This window comes from Petromyzon marinus, unplaced genomic scaffold, assembly GCF_048934315.1.
Source record: "Petromyzon marinus isolate PM22_M1 ecotype Great Lakes invasive population unplaced genomic scaffold, UKy_Petmar_22M1.pri1.0 PM_G_Scaffold_45, whole genome shotgun sequence".
NCBI lineage: Eukaryota > Metazoa > Chordata > Hyperoartia > Petromyzontiformes > Petromyzontidae > Petromyzon > Petromyzon marinus.
In genome coordinates, this window is record NW_027422997.1 from 1,040,453 (window position 1) to 1,062,637 (window position 22,185).

The 22,185-nt window shown below is 53.4% G+C and overlaps 1 long non-coding RNA gene across 1 annotated transcript; it reads left to right on the forward strand.

Moving 5' to 3' along the window:
• Positions 1–16,725: 16,725 nt before the first annotated feature.
• On the forward strand, positions 16,726–21,759 carry LOC142917292 (uncharacterized). The gene is made up of 3 exons (XR_012936960.1): positions 16,726–16,867; positions 19,997–20,060; positions 21,676–21,759. It is a non-coding gene; the product is annotated as an uncharacterized LOC142917292 (long non-coding RNA).
• The last annotated feature ends 426 nt before the right edge of the window (positions 21,760–22,185 follow it).

Consider the following 22,185-nt stretch of genomic DNA (forward strand, 5'->3'; position numbering starts at 1 on the left):
ACACCACTGCTAACACAGAGACACACAGAGACACACAACATAGACACACAGACAGACAGAGAGAGAGACAACACAGAGACACAGAGAGAGAACACAGAGACAGACACAAATAGAGAGAGACACAGCAACAACACAGAGAGAAACACAGAGAGAGAGAGAAACACAGCAACAACACAGAGACACAGAGAGAGTTCATAGTTCATAGTTCATTTATTTGGTATAGCCCTGTGAGACATTCTATCGCTCGCCGAAATATTGACAAGTGCGTGCCCGAGAGCGTTGCGATCGCGAATTTCGCAAACGACATTCAGCGGAGTTGTGCAGGGTGGCCGTGCGGTGGCCGGCTGCGGCCGCGCCGTTGAACTCGGCGCGCCCCAGGGTTCCGTCCTTGAACATCGTGGCCGACGTCGCTCGGTGAGCGACGTCACGCGAGCGACGTCACGCGAGCGCCCCCCGTTGATCCGTCGCGCGGGTTGAGGGCCCGAGACTCCCCCCCCCTGGAGTCGTGGGGGGGCTCGCGGAATTCACCTCGTGGGTTTAGCTTCACGAGCCTCCCGGCGGGAGGGGGTAGGGGGCAACTGACGTGGTGGGATGGAGTGGAACGATGCGAGCAGCTGGATACATTGGCCCCCCTCCTCCTCCACCACCACCTCCCGTCGTTGTTACGATGGAGCACGATCAACACGCCGCCGTGCAGGAAGTCCACGCTCGTGTTGCGAGGCAATCGCTCGCCATTGGTGTAACGGTGCTCAGCAGCCTTCTGTGAAATCGAGGCAGGCCGCGTTTTCCACTCGGAGGAGGAAACTCCCTGCGATGGATGTTCAGGCTGCTGCTGCTGACAGCTGAATGCAGCCGCAGCTTTTCGCTGGCAAGCAGCACACACAGGAAGCATTGAGCGGACAGGAGAGTTGGGGGGGGTGGGGTGGTGGTGGGGGTGGTGGTGGTGGTGATGGTGGTGACGGTGGTAGTGGTGGTGGTGGTGTGAGTGGTGGTGGGGGTGGTGGTGACGGTGGTGACGGTGGTGACGGTGGTGGGGGTGATTGTGGTGGTGGTAGTGGGTGGTGGTGGTGGGAACACATCAAAATTAAACAGCTAGATGGCGAATCGGTCAGAGGCGGAGCCAACTCCACTTTGAATCGAACATTTTCCTTTCCGTGGTCATTGTGCGCTCGACAAAAATTCTGGAATGTTCCAGACGATGGGGAAATCGAGACCGGTAAAATTTTTTGCGTTTTTATTTTTTTTCTACAAAGGGTGAGGAGAGACGAGGGGGGGAATGCCGCGTCAAATTTCAGAAATGCGCTTAAAAAATATTTTTTTACGTAGATAAAATTTCGCAAAAAAAGCACGCAAGCTCCTTGCTTTGCAGCACGAGCCATCAAAACCTGCACTCTTTGTTCGGTAAAGTCACCACGTAGGTAAAAAAATAAAACAACAAAAATCACGACTTTTTGATTTAAAGCTTTCGTGACTGCAGTAATTCATATTGTTAGTTCTTTCGGTAAAGTCACCACATTGAAGGGAAACAATAAAATAATAAAATATATATAAAACAATAAAAATTCTCACGACGTTTCGACCACAACACAAACGGTCGTGAGAATTTTTGTATTGTTTTATATATATTTTATTGTTTCCCTTCAACGTGACTTTACCGAAAGAACTAAGATTATAAAAATCACGACGTTCATCAGGTGAAGGGACGAGACTGTCTGGAGGACAGCGCTGGAGTGAGAAAGCCACGCTCAGATCACGACCTTTAAGCTGTGTGAGAGGAAACAAAGCGCCTTGACAAAGGAATTAGCATATAATTTAGCATTGAAATGGCTGAATTATTAGCTTGTGACTGGTCACAGAAATGGCTATGTTAAAAGTTAAAGCATACACATCCGCAGAGGCACCCCTTGACAAAGGAATTAGCAAAGAATTTAGCATTGAAATAGCTGAGTTAAAGTATACACATCCGCAGAGGCACCCCTTGACAAAGGAATTAGCATAGCATTTAGCATTCAAATAGCTGAGTTAAAGTATACACATCCGCAGAGGCACCCCTTGACAAAGGAATTAGCATAGAATTTAGCATTGAAATAGCTGAGTTAAAGAATACACATCCGCAGAGGCACCCCTTGACAAAGGAATTAGCATAGAATTTAGCATTGAAATAGCTAAGTTAAAGTATACACATCCGCAGAGGCACCCCTTGACAAAGGAATTAGCATAGAATTTAGCATTGGTTCTATTCGGTAAAGTCACCACGTAGGTAAAAAAATAAACAACAAAAATCACGACGTTTCGGCCACAACACAAGCGGCCTTCATCGGGTGAAGGGCCCGGGCTGTCTGGAGGACAGCGCTGGAGTGAAACACGGCCACGCTCAGACCGCGGACCTTTAAGCTGCGTGAGAGGGATATAAGGTGCCTCAACAAAGGAATCAGCATGCACACGCATGTGCTGCGAAAGTTTGTGGTACCACTACTTGAACAATTGGCGGACTTAGCATCAAAACCTGTACGGCAACAGGCCCATGAAATGTCATCGAAAAGCGACGCTTTTTTTTGCCGTAAAATTTGTGCAAAACTCCCCAACTCGACGTCAGTGGAATTTTGTTTCGGGTATGTCGAGATTAACCGATAAACTTCTACGTACAGTGAGGGAAAAAAAGTATTTGATCCCCTGCTGATTTTGTACGTTTGCCCACTGACAAAGAAATTATCAGTCTATAATTTTAACGGTAGGTTTATTTGAACAGTGAGAGACATAATAACAGCAAAATAATCCAGAAAAACGCATGTCAAAAATGTTATAAATTGATTTGCATTTTAATGAGGGAAATCGGTATTTGACCCCCTCTCAATCAGAAAGATTTCTGGCTCCCAGGTGTCTTTTATACAGGTAACGAGCTGAGATTAGGAGCACAACTCAAGGGAGTGCTCCTAACCTCGGCAGGTGTCTTTTATACAGGTAACGAGCTGAGATTAGGAGCACAACTCTTAAAGGGAGTGCTCCTAATCTCAGCTTGTTACCTGTATAAAAGACACCTGGTAACGAGCTGAGATTAGGAGCACAACTCTTAAAGGGAGTGCTCCTAATCTCAGCAGGTGTCTTTTATACAGGTAACGAGCTGAGATTAGGAGCACAACTCTTAAAGGGAGTGCTCCTAATCTCAGCAGGTGTCTTTTATACAGGTAACGAGCTGAGATTAGGAGCACAACTCTTAAAGGGGGGGAGGGGAGTGTCAAGACAATTGAATAATTTATTTCAATAAATATAAAATAATTATCCTCAGAATGTTGCCGGACGATCTGGTCGTAACGAATTTCCGCAAATGGTTGTTGTTGTTGTTTTACCTTCGACTACTGGGGATTAACACGACGCAGAAATGCCTCCGAGGTAAACAAAACTCACGATGATGATGTCTGACCTGCAATTAAGCGTCCCCATTAAAGACCACGATCATCATCATCATCGTCGTCGTCGGCATCATCATCATCATCGCAAATCGTTAACACCATCAACCATCTTATTCTTAGCTCTTTCGGTAAAAGTCACGTTGAGTGAGTGGTGAGTGGGTGGTGAGTGGGTGAGTGAGTGGGTGGTGAGTGGGTGGTGAGTGAGTGAGTGGGTGGTGAGTGTGTGGTGAGTGGGTGAGTGGGTGGTGAGTGGGTGGTGAGTGAGTAGGTGGTGAGTGAGTGGTGAGTGGGTGGTGAGTGGTGAGTGGGTGGTGAGTGAGTGGTGAGTGAGTGGTGAGTGGGTGGTGAGTGAGTGAGTGGGTGGTGAGTGGGTGGTGAGTGGGTGAGTGGGTAGTGAATGAGTGAGTGGTGAGTGGGTGGTGAGTGCGTGAGTGGGTGGTGAGTGGGTGGTGAGTGAGTGGTGAGTAGGTGGTGAGTGAGTGAGTGGGTGGTGAGTGAGTGAGTGGGTGGTGAATGAGTGAGTGGTGAGTGGGTGGTGAGTGAGTGAGTGGGTGGTGAGTGGGTGGTGAGTGGGTGAGTAGGTGGTGAGTGGTGAGTGGGTGGTGAGTGAGTGAGTGAGTGGTGAGTGGGTGGTGAGTGAGTGGGTGGTGAGTGGGTGGTGAGTGGGTGGTGAATGAGTGAGTGGTGAGTGGGTGGTGAGTGAGTGAGTGGGTGGTGAGTGGGTGGTGAGTGAGTGGTGAGTAGGTGGTGAGGGAGTGGTGAGTGGGTGGTGAGTGGGTGAGTGGGTGGTGAGTGGCGAGTGAGTGGTGAGTGGGTGGTGAGTGAGTGGGTGGTGAGTGAGTGGGTGGTGAGTAGGTGAGTGGGTGAGTGAGTGGGTGAGTGGGTGAGTGGTGAGTGGGTGGTGAGTGAGTGAGTGAGTGGTGAGTGAGTGAGTGAGTGGTGCGTGAGTGAGTGCGTGGTGAGTGGGTGGTGAGTGGGTGAGTGGGTGGTGAATGAGTGAGTGGTGAGTGGGTGGTGAGTGAGTGAGTGGGTGGTGAGTGGGTGGTGAGTGAGTGGTGAGTAGGTGGTAAGTGAGTGGTGAGTGGGTGGTGAGTGGGTGAGTGGGTGGTGAGTGGCGAGTGAGTGGTGAGTGGGTGGTGAGTGAGTGGGTGTTGAGTGAGTGGGTGTTGAGTGAGTGGGTGGTGAGTGGGTGGTGAGTGAGTGGGTGGTGAGTGGGTGGTGAGTGAGTGGTGAGTAGGTGGTGAGGGAGTGGTGAGTGGGTGGTGAGTGGGTGAGTGGGTGGTGAGTGGCGAGTGAGTGGTGAGTGGGTGGTGAGTGAGTGGGTGGTGAGTGAGTGGGTGGTGAGTGGGTGAGTGGGTGAGTGAGTGGGTGAGTGGGTGAGTGGTGAGTGGGTGGTGAGTGAGTGAGTGAGTGGTGAGTGAGTGAGTGGTGCGTGAGTGAGTGCGTGGTGAGTGGGTGGTGAGTGGGTGAGTGGTGAATGAGTGAGTGGTGAGTGGGTGGTGAGTGAGTGAGTGGGTGGTGAGTGGGTGGTGAGTGAGTGGTGAGTGGGTGGTGAGTGGGTGAGTGGGTGGTGAGTGGCGAGTGAGTGGTGAGTGGGTGGTGAGTGAGTGGGTGTTGAGTGAGTGGGTGTTGAGTGAGTGGGTGGTGAGTGGGTGGTGAGTGAGTGAGTGAGTGGTGAGTGAGTGGTGCGTGAGTGAGTGAGTGGTGAGTGGGTGGTGAGTGAGTGGGTGGTGAGTGGGTGGTGAGTGAGTGAGTGAGTGGTGAGTGGGTGGTGAGTGAGTGCGTGGTGAGTGGGGGGTGAGTGAGTGGTGAGTGGGTGGTGAGTGGGTGGTGAGTGGGTGGTGAGTGAGTGGGTGGCGAGTGAGTGAGTGGTGAGTGAGTGGTGAGTGAGTGAGTGGGTGGTGAGTGAGTGGTGAGTGGGTGGTGAGTGAGTGGTGAGTGGGTGGTGAGTGAGTGAGTGGGTGGTGAGTGGGTGGTGAGTGGTGAGTGAGTGAGTGGTAAGTGGGAGGTGAGTGAGTGAGTGGGTGGTGAGTGGGTGGTGAGTGAGTGAGTGGGTGGTGAGTGGGTGGTGAGTGGGTGAATGGATGGTGAGTGAGTGGTGAGTGGGTGGTGAGTGGGTGGTGAGTGAGTGGGTGGTGAGTGGCGAGGGAGTGATCAGTGGGTGGTGAGTGGGTGGTGAGTGAGTGGGTGGTGAGTGGGTGAATGGGTGGTGAGTGGGTGGTGAGTGAGTGAGTGGTGAGTGAGTGAGTGGGTGGTGAGTGAGTGGTGAGTGGGTGGTGAGTGAGTGATGAGTGGGTGGTGAGTGAGTGAGTGGGTGGTGAGTGGCGAGTGATTGGTGAGTGGGTGGTGAGTGAGTGAGTGGGTGGTGAGTGGGTGGTGAGCCAGCCACACAGTCACTTTCACAAACACACACAGTCACACACACACAGTCACACACACACACACAGTCACACGCACACAGTCACACAGTCACACACACAGTCACACACACAGTCACACACACAGTCACTATCACACACACACACAGTCACACACACACACAGTGAGTGGGTGGTGAGTGGGTGAGTGGGTGAGTGAGTGGGTGAGTGGGTGAGTGGTGAGTGGGTGGTGAGTGAGTGGTGCGTGAGTGAGTGCGTGGTGAGTGGGTGGTGAGTGGGTGAGTGGGTGGTGAATGAGTGAGTGGTGAGTGGGTGGTGAGTGAGTGAGTGGGTGGTGAGTGGGTGGTGAGTGAGTGGTGAGTAGGTGGTGAGCGAGTGGTGAGTGGGTGGTGAGTGGGAGAGTGCGTGGTGAGTGGCGAGTGAGTGGTGAGTGGGTGGTGAGTGAGTGGGTGGTGAGTGAGTGAGTGAGTGGTGAGTGAGTGGTGCGTGAGTGAGTGAGTGGTGAGTGGGTGGTGAGTGAGTGGGTGGTGAGTGGGTGGTGAGTGAGTGAGTGAGTGGTGAGTGGGTGGTGAGTGAGTGCGTGGTGAGTGGGTGGTGAGTGAGTGGTGAGTGGGTGGTGAGTGAGTGCGTGCGTGGTGAGTGGGTGGTGAGTGAGTGGTGAGTGGGGGGTGAGTGAGTGGTGAGTGGGTGGTGAGTGGGTGGTGAGTGGGTGAGTGGGTGGTGAGTGAGTGGTGAGTGGGTGGTGAGTGAGTGAGTGGGTGGTGAGTGGGTGGTGAGTGAGTGGTGAGTGGGTGGTGAGTGGTGAGTGGGTGGTGAGTGAGTGGTGAATGAGTGGGTGGCGAGTGAGTGGTGAGTGAGTGGTGAGTGAGTGAGTGGGTGGTGAGTGAGTGGTGAGTGGGTGGTGAGTGAGTGGTGAGCGGGTGGTGAGTGAGTGAGTGGGTGGTGAGTGGGTGGTGAGTGGTTAGTGAGTGAGTGGTAAGTGGGTGGTGAGTGAGTGAGTGGGTGGTGAGTGGGTGGTGAGTGAGTGGGTGGTGAGTGGGTGGTGAGTGGGTGAGTGGATGGTGAGTGAGTGGTGAGTGGGTGGTGAGTGGGTGGTGAGTGAGTGGGTGGTGAGTGGCGAGGGAGTGGTCAGTGGGTGGTGAGTGGGTGGTGAGTGAGTGAGTGGGTGGTGAGTGGGTGAGTGGGTGGTGAGTGGGTCGTGAGTGAGTGAGTGGTGAGTGAGTGAGTGGGTGGTGAGTGAGTGGTGAGTGGGTGGTGAGTGAGTGGTGAGTGGGTGGTGAGTGAGTGAGTGGGTGGTGAGTGGCGAGTGAGTGATTGGTGAGTGGGTGGTGAGTGAGTGAGTGGGTGGTGAGTGGGTGGTGAGCCAGCCACACAGTCACTTTCACAAACACACACAGTCACACACACACAGTCACACACACACACAGTCACACAGTCACACACACAGTCACACACACAGTCACTATCACACACACACACAGTCACACACACACAGTCACTCACACAGTCACACACACACACACAGTCACACACACACACAGTCACACACACAGTCACAAACACACGCAGTCACACACACACACAGTCACAAACACACACAGTCACACACACACACAGTCACACACACAGTCACACACACACACAGTCACACACACAGTCACACACACACAGTCAGTCACTTTCACACACACACAGTCACACACACACAGTCACACACACACAGTCACACACACAGTCACACACACAGTCACACTCACACACAGTCACACACACAGCCAGTCACTTTCACACACACAGTCACACACACACACAGTCACACACACAGTCACACACACATAAACAGTCACACACACAGTCACACACACACAGTCACACACACACAGTCACACACACAGTCAGTCACTTTCACACGCACACACACACACAGTCACACAGTCACACACACAGTCACACAGTCACACACACACAGTCACACACACAGTCACACACACACACAGTCAGTCACTTTCACACACACACAGTCACACACACACACAGTCACACACACACAGTCACACACACACAGTCACACACACAGTGACACACACACAGTCATACACACACAGTCACACACACACAGGCGGTCACTTTCACACACAGTCACACACACAGTCTCACACACACACACAGTAACACACACACAGTCACACACACAGTCACACACAGTCACACACACACACAGTCACACACACACAGTCACACACACACAGTCACACACACAGTCACACACACACACAGTCACACACACACAGTCACACACACACAGTCACACACACACAGTAACACACACAGTCATGCACATACACAGTCACACACAGTCACACACACACAGTCACACAGAGACACACACACAGTGACACACACACACAGTCACACACACAGTCACACACACACAGTCACACACACACAGTCACACACACAGTCACACACACACACAGTCACACACACAGGCACACACACACACAGTCACACACACAGTCAGTCACTTTCACACACACACAGTCACACACACACAGTCACACACACAGTCACACACACAGTCACACACACACACAGTCACACACACAGTCACACACACAGTCACACACACACAGTCACACACACAGTCAGTCACTTTCACACGCACACACACACACAGTCACACACACAGTCACACAGTCACACACACACAGTCACACACACAGTCACACACACAGTCAGTCACTTTCACACACACACAGTCACACACACACACAGTCACACACACACAGTCACACACACACAGTCACACACACAGTGACACACACACAGTCATACACACACAGTCACACACACACAGGCGGTCACTTTCACACACAGTCACACACACAGTCTCACACACACACACAGTAACACACACACAGTCACACACACAGTCACACACACAGTCACACACAGTCACACACACACAGTCACACACACACAGTCACACACACAGTCACACACACACAGTCACACACACACACAGTCACACACACACAGTCACACACACACAGTCACACACACACAGTAACACACACAGTCATGCACATACACAGTCACACACAGTCACACACACACAGTCACACAGAGACACACACACAGTCACACACACACAGTCACACACACACAGTCACACACACAGTCACACACACACACAGTCACACACACAGGCACACACACACACAGTCACACACACACAGTCAGTCACTTTCACACACACACAGTCACACACACACAGTCACACACACACGTTCACACACACACACAGTCTCACACACACACACAGTCACACACACACACACAGTCACACACAGTCACACACACACAGTCACACACACACAGTCACACACACACACACACAGTCACACACACACACACAGTCACACACACAGTCACACACACAGTCACACACACACACAGTCACACACACAGTCACACACACAGTCACACACACACACAGTCACAAACACAGTCACACACACACAGTCACACACACACAGTCACACACACAGTCAGTCACTTTCACACACACAGTCACACACACACAGTGACACACACACAGTCACACACACACAGTCACACACACAGTCACACACACACAGTCACACACACAGTCTCACACACACACACACAGTCACACACACAGTCACACACACACACAGTAACACACACACAGTCACACACACAGTCACACACACAGTCACACACAGTCACACACACACACAGTCACACACACAGTCACACACACACAGTCACACACACAGTCTCACACACACACACACAGTCACACACACAGTCACACACACACACAGTAACACACACACAGTCACACACACAGTCACACACACAGTCACACACAGTCACACACACACACAGTCACACACACACACTCACACACACACAGTCACACACACACAGTCATACACACAGTCACACACACAGTCACACACACAGTCACACACACACACAGTCACACACACACAGTCACACACAGACACACACACAGTGACACACACACACAGTCACACACACAGTCACACACACAGTCACACACACACAGTCACACACACAGTCACACACACACAGTCACACACACAGTCACACACACACAGTCACACACACAGTCACACACACACAGTCACACACACACAGTCACACACACACACAGTCACACACACATAGTCACACACACAGTCACACACAGTCACACACACAGTCACACACAGTCACACACACACACACAGTCACACACACACAGTCAGTCACTTTCACACACACACACAGTCACACACACACACAGTCACACACACAGTCACACACACACACAGTCACACACACACAGTCACACACAGTCACACACAGTCACACACACACAGTCACACACACAGTCACACACACAGTCACAAACACACAGTCACACACACAGTCACACACACACACAGTCAGTCACTTTCACACACACACAGTCACACACACACACAGTCAATCACTTTCACACACACACACAGTCACACACACACAGTCACACACACACAGTCTCTCACAAACACACAGTCACACACACAGTCACACACAGTCACACACACACAGTCACACACACACAGTCACTCAGTCACACACACACAGTCACACACACACACACAGTCACACACACACAGTCACATACACACAGTCACACACACAGTCACACACACACAGTCACACACATACACACACACTGTCACACACTCACAGTCACACACACACACAGTCACTTTCACACACACACAGTCACACACACACACAGTCACACACACAGTCACACACACAGTCACACACACACAGTCACACACACAGTCACACACACACAGTCTCACACACACAGTCATACACACACACAGTCACACACAGTCACAAACACAGTCACACAGTCACACACACACACAGTCACACACACGCAGTCACACACACACACAGTCACACACACACAGTCTCACACACACAGTCACACACACAGTCACACACACACAGTCACACACACAGTGAGGAGGGGGAGGTCAGCCCCCGTGCACCTAGCCTGGCACAGGGAGGTCAACACGTGACAACTGGGTCTGCCCACGTGACCTCCTCGTGCACCTAGCCTGGCACGGGGCAGTCACCTTCTGTAACAGGAAGCCATCTTCCGTGATGGGTTTTCATTCCACCAATCAAAAGAGGGGTTGGGGGGGGGGTGACGCGGCAACGCCGGCAGCCAATCGGTGGAGCGCCTCGCGACAGCAGGGGGCGTCTGAGGTCGCCGTGGTGTTGAGAGACGCTCGGACATCGCCAAGCAACAACAACAACTACTACTTTTATATCTACTGCTGCTACCTTGTGAGTATTACTACTGTTATTATCACTACTGCTACCCTGTGAGTATCACAATCACAACTAATACTACTTATATATCTACTGTTGCTACCTTGTGAGTATTACTACTGTTATTATCACTACTGCTACCCTGTGAGTATCACCACAACAACAACAACTACTACTTATATATCTACTGCTGCTACCTTGTGAGTATTACTACTGTTATTATCACTACTGCTACCCTGTGAGTATCACAATCACAACTAATACTACTTATATATCTACTGCTGCTACCTTGTGAGTATTACTACTGTTATTATCACTACTTCTACCCTGTGAGTATCACAATCACAACTAATACTACTTATATATCTACTGCTGCTACCTTGTGAGTATTACTACTGTTATTATCACTACTGCTACCCTGTGAGTGAGTGGTGAGTGGGTGGTGAGTGAGTGGGTGGTGAGTGGGTGGTGAGTGAGTGGTGAGTAGGTGGCGAGTGAGTGGTGAGTGGGTGGTGAGTGAGTGGGTGAGTGAGTGGGTGGTGAGTGGGTGAGTGGGTGGTGAGTGAGTGGGTGAGTGAGTGGGTGGTGAGTGGGTGAGTGGGTGAGTGAGTAAGTGGGTGAGTGGGTGAGTGAGTGGTGAGTGAGTGGGTGGTGAGTGGGTGGTGAGTGAGTGGTGAGTGAGTGGTGAGTGAGTGAGTGGGTGGTGAGTGGGTGGTGAGTGAGGGAGTGGTGAGTGGGTGGTGAGTGAGTGCGTGGTGAGTGGGTGGTGAGTGAGTGGTGAGTGGGTGGTGAGTGAGTGGTGAGTGGGTGGTGAGTGGGTGGTGAGTGGGTGAGTGGGTGGTGAGTGAGTGGTGAGTGGGTGGTGAGTGAGTGAGTGGGTGGTGAGTGGGTGGTGAGTGGGTGAGTGGGTGAGTGAGTGGTGAGTGAGTGGGTGGTGAGTGGGTGGTGAGTGAGTGAGTGGTGCGTGAGTGAGTGAGTGGTGAGTGGGTGGTGAGTGAGTGAGTGGGTGGTGAGTGGGTGGTGAGTGAGTGAGTGGTGAGTGGGTGGTGAGTGAGTGCGTGGTGAGTGGGTGGTGAGTGGTGAGTGGGTGGTGAGTGAGTGGTGAGTGGGTGGTGAGTGGGTGGTGAGTGGGTGAGTGGGTGGTGAGTGAGTGGTGAGTGGGTGGTGAGTGAGTGAGTGGGTGGTGAGTGGGTGGTGAGTGAGTGGTGAGTGGGTGGTGAGTGAGTGGTGAGTGGGTGGTGAGTGAGTGGTGAGTGAGTGGGTGGCGAGTGAGTGAGTGGTGAGTGAGTGGGTGGTGAGTGAGTGAGTGGTGAGTGGGTGGTGAGTGAGTGGTGAGTGGGTGGTGAGTGAGTGAGTGGGTGGTGAGTGGGTGGTGAGTGGTGAGTGAGTGGGTGGTGAGTGGGTGGAGAGTGAGTGAGTGGGTGGTGAGTGGGTGGTGAGTGGGTGAGTGGGTGGTGAGTGAGTGGTGAGTGGGTGGTGAGTGGGTGAGTGGGTGGTGAGTGGCGAGTGAGTGGCGAGTGAGTGGTGAGTGGGTGGTGAGTGGGTGGTGAGTGGGTGGTGAGTGGCGAGGGAGTGGTGAGTGGGTGGTGAGTGGGTGGTGAGTGGGTGAGTGGGTGGTGAGTGGGTGGTGAGTGAGTGAGTGGGTGGTGAGTGGGTGAGTAGGTGGTGAGTGAGTGGTGAGTGGGTGGTGAGTGAGTGGTGAGTGGGTGGTGAGTGAGTGAGTGGGTGGTGAGTGGGTGGTGAGTGGGTGAGTGGGTGGTGAATGAGTGAGTGGTGAGTGGGTGGTGAGTGAGTGAGTGGGTGGTGAGTGGGTGGTGAGTGAGTGGTGAGTAGGTGGTGAGTGAGTGGTGAGTAGGTGGTGAATGAGTGAGTGGTGAGTGGGTGGTGAGTGGTGAGTGGGTGGTGAGTGGGTGGTGAGTGGCGAGTGAGTGGTGAGTGGGTGGTGAGTGAGTGGGTGGTGAGTGAGTGGGTGGTGAGTGGGTGAGTGGGTGAGTGAGTGGGTGAGTGGGTGAGTGAGTGGTGAGTGGGTGGTGAGTGGCGAGTGAGTGGTGAGTGGGTGGTGACTGAGTGGTGAGTGGGTGGTGAGTGGGTGAGTGGGTGGTGTGTGAGTGGTGAGTGGGTGGTGAGTGAGTGAGTGGTGAGTGGTGAGTGAGTGGTGAGTGGGTGGTGAGTGAGTGGTGAGTGGGTGGTGAGTGAGTGGTGAGTGAGTGGGTGGCGAGTGAGTGAGTGGTGAGTGAGTGAGTGAGTGGTGAGTGGGTGGTGAGTGGGTGAGTGGGTGGTGAGTGGCGAGTGAGTGGTGAGTGGGTGGTGAGTGGGTGGTGAGTGGGTGGTGAGTGGCGAGGGAGTGGTGAGTGGGTGGTGAGTGGGTGGTGAGTGGGTGAGTGGGTGGTGAGTGGGTGAGTAGGTGGTGAGTGAGTGGTGAGTGGGTGGTGAGTGAGTGGTGAGTGGGTGGTGAGTGAGTGAGTGGGTGGTGAGTGGGTGGTGAGTGGGTGAGTGGGTGGTGAATGAGTGAGTGGTGAGTGGGTGGTGAGTGAGTGAGTGGGTGGTGAGTGGGTGGTGAGTGAGTGGTGAGTAGGTGGTGAGTGAGTGGTGAGTAGGTGGTGAATGAGTGAGTGGTGAGTGGGTGGTGAGTGGTGAGTGGGTGGTGAGTGGCGAGTGAGTGGTGAGTGGGTGGTGAGTGAGTGGGTGGTGAGTGAGTGGGTGGTGAGTGGGTGAGTGGGTGAGTGAGTGAGTGGGTGAGTGGGTGAGTGAGTGGTGAGTGGGTGGTGAGTGGCGAGTGAGTGGTGAGTGGGTGGTGAGTGAGTGGGTGGTGAGTGAGTGGGTGGTGAGTGGGTGAGTGGGTGAGTGAGTGGTGAGTGAGTGGGAGGTGAGTGGGTGGTGAGTGAGTGGTGCGTGAGTGAGTGGTGAGTGGGTGGTGAGTGAGTGAGTGGGTGGTGAGTGGGTGGTGAGTGAGTGAGTGGTGAGTGGGTGGTGAGTGAGTGCGTGGTGAGTGGGTGGTGAGTGGTGAGTGGGTGGTGAGTGAGTGGTGAGTGGGTGGTGAGTGGGTGGTGAGTGAGTGGTGAGTGGGTGGTGAGTGAGTGAGTGGGTGGTGAGTGGGTGGTGAGTGAGTGGTGAGTGGGTGGTGAGTGAGTGGTGAGTGAGTGGTGAGTGAGTGGGTGGCGAGTGAGTGAGTGGTGAGTGAGTGGGTGGTGAGTGAGTGAGTGGTGAGTGGGTGGTGAGTGAGTGGTGAGTGGGTGGTGAGTGAGTGGGTGGTGAGTGGGTGGTGAGTGGTGAGTGGGTGGTGAGTGAGTGAGTGGGTGGTGAGTGGGTGGTGAGTGGGTGGTGAGTGAGTGGTGAGTGGGTGGTGAGTGGGTGAGTGGGTGGTGAGTGGCGAGTGAGTGGTGAGTGGGTGGTGAGTGGGTGGTGGAAGGGTGAGTTGGTGGTGAGTGGGTGGTGAGTGAGTGGTGAGTGAGTGGGTGGTGAGTGAGTGGTGAGTGGGTGGTGAGTGAGTGGTGAGTGGGTGGTGAGTGAGTGGTGAGTGGGTGGTGAGTGAGTGAGTGGGTGGTGAGTGGTGAGTGAGTGGTGAGTGGGTGGTGAGTGAGTGGCGAGTGAGTGAGTGGTGAGTGAGTGGGTGGTGAGTGAGTGGGTGGTGAGTGGGTGGTGAGTGAGTGAGTGGGTGGTGAGTGGGTGAGTGGGTGGTGAGTGAGTGGTGAGTGGGTGGTGAGTGGGTGAGTGGGTGGTGAGTGGCGAGTGAGTGGTGAGTGGGTGGTGAGTGGGTGGTGGAAGGGTGAGTTGGTGGTGAGTGGGTGGTGAGTGAGTGGTGAGTGAGTGGGTGGTGAGTGAGTGAGTGGGTGGTGAGTGGGTGGTGAGCCAGCCACACAGTCACTTTCACACGCACACAGTCACACACACAGTCACACACACAGTCACACACACAGTCACTATCACACACAAAGATAAAGACAAAGATCCCCCATATAGCCTTAACAGACTGTAGGGGCAAGTGCTGTTAGCGAGCAGCACCTATGAAGGCCGGAACGGTACACGAGGGGGTGGGTGGACAGCACCACGCCCGACCGCCTTTGTCTCCCCAGTGGCAATGTTTACACACCGCACCAGGTACTCATTTGAGGCTGAGTCGACCTAGGGGAGGCCCGGGACCGGTTCAGATAATCGTCACTGGTGTTGACTGTGAGCGGGAATCGAACCCGGGTCGCCAGGTTCATAGCGCAGCGCGCTAACCGCTACACTATCGCTCCCCACACACAGTACACACACAGTCAGTGAAGTGTTGAGTCTATGGGTAGTGTTGAGTCTATGGGTAGTGTTGAGTCTATGGTGCAGTGTTGAGTTTATGGTGCAGTGTTGAGTCTATGGTGCAGTGTTGAGTCTATGGTGCAGTATTGAGTCTATAGTGTAGTGTGAGTCTATGGTGTAGTGTTTGTCTATGGGGCAGTGTTGAGTCTATGGTTCAGTGTTGAGTCTATGGTGTAGTGTGAGTCTATGGTGCAGTGTTGAGTCTATGGTGCAGTGTTTGTCTATGGTGCAGTGTTGAGTCTATGGTTCAGTGTTGAGTCTATGGTGTAGTGTGAGTCTATGGTGCAGTGTTGAGTCTATGGTGCAGTGTTGAGTCTATGGTGCAGTGTTGAGTCTATGGGTAGTGTTGAGTCTATGGGTAGTGTTGAGTCTATGGTGTAGTGTTTGTCTATGGTGCAGTGTTGAGTCTATGGTTCAGTGTTGAGTCTATGGTGTAGTGTGAGTCTATGGTGCAGTGTTGAGTCTATGGTGCAGTGTTGAGTCTATGGTGCAGTGTTGAGTCTATGGGTAGTGTTGAGTCTATGGGTAGTGTTGAGTCTATGGTGTAGTGTTTGTCTATGGTGCAGTGTTGAGTCTATGGTTCAGTGTTGAGTCTATGGTGTAGTGTGAGTCTATGGTGCAGTGTTGAGTCTATGGTGCAGTGTTGAGTCTATGGTGCAGTGTTGAGTCTATGGGTAGTGTTGAGTCTATGGGTAGTGTTGAGTCTATGGTGTAGTGTTTGTCTATGGTGCAGTGTTGAGTCTATGGTTCAGTGTTGAGTCTATGGTGCAATGTTGAGTCTATGGTGCAGTGTTGAGTCTATGGTGTAGTGTTGAGTCTATGGTACAGTGTTGAGTTTACGGTGGTGGTGACGGTGGTGCGTGTGGTGGTGGTGGTGGTGACGGCGGCGGTGGTCGCAGTGTGTGCAGGTTGCAGGATGGCCTCGAGCGAGGGCAGCGTCGGACCGTGCCCCTGCCGCCGCTCTGCGTCCGGCGGCGGCGTCAGAGCCGCCGCCACGAACGACGCGGCCGCGGCCGTCGCCGCCGCCTTCAGCGACTTCGTCCGCGTGAGGTTTGGCGACGTCGACAGCTTCGGCGATTCCGACGGCGCCGACTGCAGCGACTCCGGCGGCGTCGCCTTCAGCGACAGGAGCGCCGACTGCGACGGTGTCGGCGTCCCCTACGGCGACATCATCGGCGACGTTGACGGCTTTGGCTTCGGCGACGTCAACAGCGCCGGCGACATGGACAGGATTGGCGACGACGATGACGACGATGGTGGTGGTGGTGGTGGTGGTGTTGAGTGCCGTGGCGGTCACGGCGGTGGTGAGCGCGGTGACGGTGGCCGTGGTGGTGCCGGATTGAACGAGGACTCTGACAGCTCCGTCCCCACAGTGCCGGAGAAGACGCGCAAACGGCAACACCAGAGGTACACTTACACACACACACACTTACACACTTACACACACACTTACACACACACACTTACGTACACACACCAACACACACTTACACACACACACTTACACACACTTACACACACACACCAACACACACACACTTACACACGCACACTTACACACACTTACACACACTTACACACACACTTACAGACACACTTACACACACTTACACACACACACCAACACACACACTTACACACATACACTTACACACACTTACACTTACACACACTTCCACACACTTACACACACACTTACACACACTTACACACACACTTACACACACTTACACACACACTTACATACACTTACGCACACTTACACACACTTACACACACACACTTACGTACACACACCAACACACACTTACACACACACACTTACACACACACACCAACACACACACACATACACTTACACACACTTACACACACACTTACACACACTTACGCACACTTACACACACTTACACACACACACTTACACACACACACTTACACACACACACTTACACACACATTCTCTGGTTCTTTCCAGAGAATGTGTGTGTACACACATCAGGCAAAGGGGGTCAGCCTCTAAAGGCAAACTGTTTATAAAGGTTGAAAATGGGCGTGGCCCAAGTGTCGTCACCAGCATGGGCGGGGCAGCTTATGTTAATGTAGCCCAGGTGTCAGCAGCATGGGCGGGGCAGCTTATGTTAATGTAGCCCAGGTGTCAGCAGAATAAGCGGGGCAGCTTATGTTAATGTAGCCCAACTGTCAGCAGCATGACACTTTGGGTGTCTTTGTGGGTGAGTGTCACTGTGGGTGTCACTGAGTGTCACTGTGGGTGTTACTGTGGGTGTCACTGTGGGTGTCACTGTGAGTGTCACTGTGAGTGTCACTGTGGGTGAGTGTCACTGTGGGTGAGTGTCACTGTGGATGAGTGTCACTGTGAGTGTCACTGTGGGTGTCACTGAGTGTCACTGTGGGTGAGTGTCACTGTGAGTGTCACTGTGGGTGTCACTGAGTGTCACTGTGGGTGTTACTGTGGGTGTCACTGTGGGTGTCACTGTGAGTGTCACTGTGGGTGAGTGTCACTGTGGGTGAGTGTCACTGTGAGTGTCACTGTGGGTGAGTGTCACTGTGAGTGTCACTGTGAGTGTCACTGTGAGTGAGTGTCACTGTGGGTGAGTGTCACTGTGTATGAGTGTCACTGAGTGTCACTGTGAGTGTCACTGTGAGTGTCACTGTGGGTGAGTGTCACTGTGAGTGTCACTGTGAGTGTCACTGTGGGTGAGTGTCACTGTGGGTGAGTGTCACTGTGGGTGAGTGTCACTGTGAGTGTCACTGTGGGTGAGTGTCACTGAGTGTCACTGTGGGTGAGTGTCACTGTGGGTGAGTGTCACTGTGTGTGAGTGTCACTGTGAGTGTCACTGTGAGTGTCACTGTGGGTGAGTGTCACTGTGAGTGTCACTGTGAGTGTCACTGTGGGTGAGTGTCACTGTGAGTGTCACTGTGGGTGAGTGTCACTGTGAGTGTCACTGTGGGTGAGTGTCACTGAGTGTCACTGTGGGTGAGTGTCACTGTGAGTGTCACTGTGGGTGAGTGTCACTGTGAGTGTCACTGTGAGTGTCACTGTGAGTGTCACTGTGGGTGAGTGTCACTGTGTATGAGTGTCACTGAGTGTCACTGTGAGTGTCACTGTGAGTGTCACTGTGGGTGAGTGTCACTGTGGGTGAGTGTCACTGTGTATGAGTGTCACTGAGTGTCACTGTGAGTGTCACTGTGAGTGTCACTGTGGATGAGTGTCACTGTGAGTGTCATTGTGGGTGAATGTCACTGTGAGTGTCACTGTGGGTGAGTGTCACTGTGAGTGTCATTGTGGGTGAGTGTCACTGTGAGTGTCACTGTGGGTGAGTGTCACTGAGTGTCACTGTGGATGAGTGTCACTGAGTGTCACTGTGGGTGAGTGTCACTGTGAGTGTCACTGTGGCTGAGTGTCACTGTGAGTGTCACTGTGAGTGTCACTGTGAGTGTTACTGTGAGTGTCACTGTGGGTGAGTGTCACTGTGAGTGTCACTGTGAGTGTCACTGTGACTGAGTGTCACTGAGTGTCACTGTGGCTGAGTGTCACTGTGAGTGTCACTGTGAGTGTCACTGTGGCTGAGTGTCACTGTGAGTGTCACTGTGAGTGTCACTGTGGCTGAGTGTCACTGTGAGTGTCACTGTGAGTGTCACTTTGAGTGTCACTGTGAGTGTCACTGTGAGTGTCACTGTGGCTGAGTGTCACTGTGAGTGTCACTGAGTGTCACTGTGGCTGTGTCACTGTGAGTGTCACTGTGAGTGTCACTGTGGCTGAGTGTCACTGTGAGTGTCACTGTGAGTGTCACTGTGGCTGAGTGTCACTGTGAGTGTCACTGTGAGTGTCACTTTGAGTGTCACTGTGAGTGTTACTGTGAGTGTCACTGTAAGTGTCACTGTGAGTGTCACTGTGGCTGAGTGTCACTGTGAGTGTCACTGAGTGTCACTGTGGCTGTGTCACTGTGAGTGTCACTGTGAGTGTCACTGTGGCTGAGTGTCACTGTGGCTGAGTGTCACTGTGAGTGTCACTGTGAGTGTCACTGTGAGTGTCACTGTGGCTGAGTGTCACTGTGAGTGTCACTGAGTGTCACTGTGGCTGTGTCACTGTGAGTGTCACTGTGAGTGTCACTGTGGCTGAGTGTCACTGTGAGTGTCACTGTGAGTGTCACTGTGGCTGAGTGTCACTGTGAGTGTCACTGTGAGTGTCACTGTGGCTGAGTGTCACTGTGAGTGTCACTGTGAGTGTCACTGTGGCTGAGTGTCACTGTGAGTGTCACTGTGAGTGTCACTTTGAGTGTCACTGTGAGTGTTACTGTGAGTGTCACTGTAAGTGTCACTGTGAGTGTCACTGTGGCTGAGTGTCACTGTGAGTGTCACTGAGTGTCACTGTGGCTGTGTCACTGTGAGTGTCACTGTGAGTGTCACTGTGGCTGAGTGTCACTGTGGCTGAGTGTCACTGTGAGTGTCACTGTGAGTGTCACTGTGAGTGTCACTGTGGCTGAGTCTCACTGTCACCCTGGTTGTCCACAGCTCCGTCTCCGGCAGGAGGAAGAGAACGATGACTCAGATCACGCCGTCTGCAGCGTGCCCACAGGTGTGGCGGTGTGTGTGTGGGGTGTGACACTACGTGTGTGTGTGGGGGGGTGTGTGGGGGTGTGTGTGTGTGTGTGACCCTGTGTGTGTGTGTGACCCTGTGTGTGTGTGTGTGACCCTGTGTGTGTGTGACCCTGTGTGTGTGTGTGTGACCCTGTGTGTGTGTGACCCTGTGTGTGTGTGACACTACGTGTGTGTGGGGGTGTGTGCGTGTGTGTGTGTGTGAGACCCTGTGTGTGTGTGGGGGTGTGTGTGTGACCCTGGGTGTGTGTGGGCGTGTGTGCGGGTGTGTGTGACACTACGTGTGTGTGACCCTGTGTGTGTGTGTGTGGGTGGTTGTCTGTGTGTGTGTGACCCTGTGTGTGTGTGTGACCCTGCGTGGGTGTGTGTGACCCTGTGTGTGTGACTGTGTGTGTGACCCTGTGTGTGTTACCCTGTGTGTGTGTGACCTTGTGTGTGTGTGGGGGTGTGTGTGTGTGACCCTGCCTGGCACAAGCGTCGTGGTGACGTCACCGCCACTTAGTGGCGAATGGCGGTTGTTGTTGTTGTTGACCCTGTGTGTGTGTGTCTGTTAGATATTTTTTGTCACTTGATTTTGTGGTAATTTATTGAAGGTGGAGGGGTTACCAGCCCCTCGCACCCATCCAGAGCCCCCATTTAGCCGCTGTGGTAGCTACAAACGCCTTGAGGGGAAAAGCCAATCGGAATTGGCCCACCCCCCACAGCACTGTCCACGACAGCATTGCCCGTCCGGCACCACGAGAATGTAGGGGGTTGTCTCCTCGGCCACGGTCTTTCCCTCCCTTCTCTACGCTTGTGAAACGTGGACCCCCCTAACGGAACATCTTCGCTGGTTATAAACACTTAGGCTGGCCTGCCTACGATCCATCCTGGGTTTAACCTGGCTGGATTGTGTTAGGAACTCACAAATCCTTTAAAAGATCTGGGCAAGGTCCCATCGGTGAGCTTCACCGGCAGGCAAGGCTGCGTTGGCTGGGTCATGTAGCCCGCATGCCCAGCCACCGCATGTCCAAACAGCTTTTGTTCGGCCAGATCGAGGGGGCTAAACGGGCTTGGCACCTCCTGCCAGCGGGCGTTGGACACTTCACGTGGCCTCAAGGTGCACATAGCCTGGCACAAGCGTCGTGGTGACGTCACGTAGCCACGAAGTGACGTCGCCGCCACTTAGTGGCGAATGGCGGTTGTTGTGACCCTGTGGGTGTATGTGACTGTGTGTGTGTGGGGGTGTGTGGGTTGGTGCCTGTGTGTGTGACCCTGTGTGTGTGTGGGTTGGTGCCTGTGTGTGACCCTGTGTGTGTGTGTGGGTGTAGGTTGGTGCCTGTGTGTGTGACCCTGTGTGTGTGTGGGTGTGTGTGTGTGTGTGGGTTGGTGCCTGTGTGTGTGACCCTGTGTGTGTGTCTGTGTCTGTGTGGGGGTGTGTGTGACCCACCACGGTGGTGGTGGTGGTGGTGGTGATGATAGTGGCGATGGTGGTGATGATGTCGGTGGTGGCGATGCCGATGGTGGTGACGGTGGTGGCGATGGTGGTGGCGATGGCGGTAGTGGTCACACTGAGGAGCGCTGGGCACCAGCCCTCGTCTCTCTGCCTCCCACAGGTCCACTGCCGCCACTGTACGGGGGAGGCCGAGACGCCTGCACGTGGAAGAGGAGCTGGCGCCGGTGATGGTGGTGATGGTGGAAGTGGTGGTGGTGGTGGTGGAAGTGGTGGTAGTGGTGGTGATGGTGGTAGTGGTGGTGGGGATGGTGGTGTTGGTGGTGGTGATGGTAGTAGTAAGGGTGCTGGTGGTAGTTGTGGTGCTGGTGGTGATGGTGGTGATGGTGGTGCTGGTGGTGGTGCTGGTGGTGATGGTGGTGGTGATGGTGGTGGTGGTGGTAGAAGTGGTGGTAGTGGTGGTGATGGTGGTAGTGGTGGTGGTGATGGTGGTGTTGGTGGTGGTGATGGTGGTGGTGATGGTGGTGTTGGTGGTGGTGCTGGTGGTAGTGGTGGTGCTGGTGGTGATGGTGGTGATGGTGCTGGTGGTAGTGGTGGTGATGGTGCTGGTGGTGATGGTGGTGGTGCTGGTGGTGGTGATGGTGGTGATGGTGCTGGTGGTAGTGGTGGTGCT